This window comes from Hemiscyllium ocellatum, unplaced genomic scaffold, assembly GCF_020745735.1.
Source record: "Hemiscyllium ocellatum isolate sHemOce1 unplaced genomic scaffold, sHemOce1.pat.X.cur. scaffold_1687_pat_ctg1, whole genome shotgun sequence".
NCBI classification, from domain to species: domain Eukaryota; kingdom Metazoa; phylum Chordata; class Chondrichthyes; order Orectolobiformes; family Hemiscylliidae; genus Hemiscyllium; species Hemiscyllium ocellatum.
In genome coordinates this window covers 97501-99611 of record NW_026867849.1, presented here as the reverse complement: position 1 = coordinate 99611, position 2111 = coordinate 97501, and the positions used below count along the sequence as shown (strand labels likewise).

The 2111-nt window shown below is 66.3% G+C and overlaps 1 non-coding gene across 1 annotated transcript; it reads left to right on the top strand.

The window, feature by feature from the left end:
* The first annotated feature begins 862 nt into the window (after positions 1–862).
* Positions 863–1016, top strand: LOC132810350 (5.8S ribosomal RNA). Its single transcript, XR_009642800.1, has one exon. It is a non-coding gene; the product is annotated as a 5.8S ribosomal RNA (ribosomal RNA).
* Positions 1017–2111: the final 1095 nt, after the last annotated feature.

Here is a 2111-nt window from a genome sequence, read left to right as displayed (position 1 = left end):
CCAGCCAACGGGAAACGAAGCCGGTGATGCAGGCGCGGGTCTTTCGTTCCCAAATCGGTTGGGTTTACGTCGGGGCTGTCTAGTCACGCTCCCTTCAACCCCCCGGGGTACCTATTCCCTTCAGCACGTCACTCGCACATTCCCGTCAGGGCCTCTGTGCGTTTTGCGGGCTGTTGGCGGCGGTTTAAAGACTCCTGAGTTGCCGCCCGTCGGTTCTCGAGCTCCGTGCAGTCCGTGATCCCGAGCGAACTGCCAGCAGGGTTAACGAGCGATCGCGCTCTCGGTCGGGGTGCCTGGCGTCGATCGGTGGTCGGTGGCTTGCGGGCAAGCTGCGTTGCGAGGGAGGGAACGGGTTTGACGAGCCGTTGCCGCGTTTCCCAGCCCACCCCGTCGGTGGGCGGGCCGGTCGGCCGTCAGCCCTGGCCAGTGCGGCCCCCGACTCCGCGCAGAAGTCCGCTCGCCGGCTCTCCGCCACGTGCACGCGTCAGTGACGCTGCCGAACCGATTGCTGGTCCCGTTTCCGCCTCTGCTTTTCCTCGGGCAAAGCTGCTGCACGCCTCGTGACACTCGGCGGGCGACATGGTGGCGGAGATCCTGCCTCCGTCGCTGCGGTGCGTGCCTGCACGCACCGCCTCTTGGGCGCCCTGTATTTATTTTTTCCATAGACGTATGTTTTTCGCGGGCCGCACCAGGCTGGTGCTCCCCACAGCTTCACTCCACCCTGCTTACCCGCGCACGCCGGCGCCACGGCCCGGCCGCTGCGGGGGTGGGGGGGCAGGTGGGTGCTGCTAAGGTGGGGAGTGTATGTGCGGTCCGGGTCGCTTTCCTCTGGCGAGGAAGAGACCGAAAAAAAAAAACAGACAACTCTTAACGGTGGATCACTCGGCTCGTGCGTCGATGAAGAACGCAGCTAGCTGCGAGAATTAATGTGAATTGCAGGACACATTGATCATCGACACTTTGAACGCACTTTGCGGCCCCGGGTTCTTCCCGGGGCCACGCCTGTCTGAGGGTCGTTTGGCAATCAATCGCACTCGCCTTGGCGGGCGAGAGCGCGGCTGGGGTGTCGCAGAGGACCCGTCCTCTTTGTCCCCCTAAGTTCAGACTCCGGAGCCCCTCCGGCGTCGGAGCTCTTGGCCTTCCCCGCACCCTGCACATTCCGCTCGTCAGGCACGACGACATTCCCCCCCCCCCCCGCCGGGGAAGCGCGGCCTGGCGTCCGTCTGTGTCGTGGCAGTGGGGCCAGCACGGCTGTCACCGGTCCCAGAATGGCTGTCGGTGGTTGACACGGCGACGTGGACCGCCTGGTCATTGGGACACGGAGCTGCCTCGAAGTGTTGAGCCTCCCGTGGGGTCTGCCTACGCTCTGCACGTCCGCACTGGGTCTGTCTCTCGGTTGGCTGGCAGTGGAAAGAGTGAAGGGAGCCGCGGAGGTCCGGGCTTGGTTACGCCGCCGGCCTTGCCGTGTAGCTCGCCGGTTCGACATGCTGACCCGACTCGATGGTTGATCGATTGAGAGTGTTGAGAGGCGCAGACCGCGTCTGGGAGCTGCAGGCCGGCCGCTGCTGCAGCCGCCCGTCTCGTGGTTCGTCCTCGGCCTTAAGTGGCCGTGGGGCGTCTGATCCTGTCTCCCCCTGTTGGCGCCGAGTGCCTGGCCGAGGGAGGAGGTTTTCGTCGAACGCTGTGACTTGGGCGGTCGCACGTGGCGTGGATCGCTGGCTTTTGGCTCTCCCGTTCTGTCCGCACGTTTCTGCTCGCACCTGCCACCGGTCTGGGGAGGCGCGGAGGGGTTGGCGGGCGTGGTGTGTGCTCTGGCGACGTCCAGGCTCACCTATCACGCCGCCGGCTGACCCCCCGCACGGCCTTCCTGGCCATCGGGAGGACGGCGGAACGTCGGGCTGTCGGGGGCCAAGTCGCCAGAAGGCCACCGCTGCGTCTTCCGTACCCTGTCACCGTCGGCGTGCCTTCCTCAACTCGTCCTGCTCGGGGGCCGCTGGGGTCAGGAACGCGCGTCGCCCCGCCGGCCCCACTGAAGGCCGTGCCGTTCCGCGGCTGGCGATCGATGGAGTGCCGTGCCTGCGCGACCGTTCGCCACTTGCGTCTCCGCACGT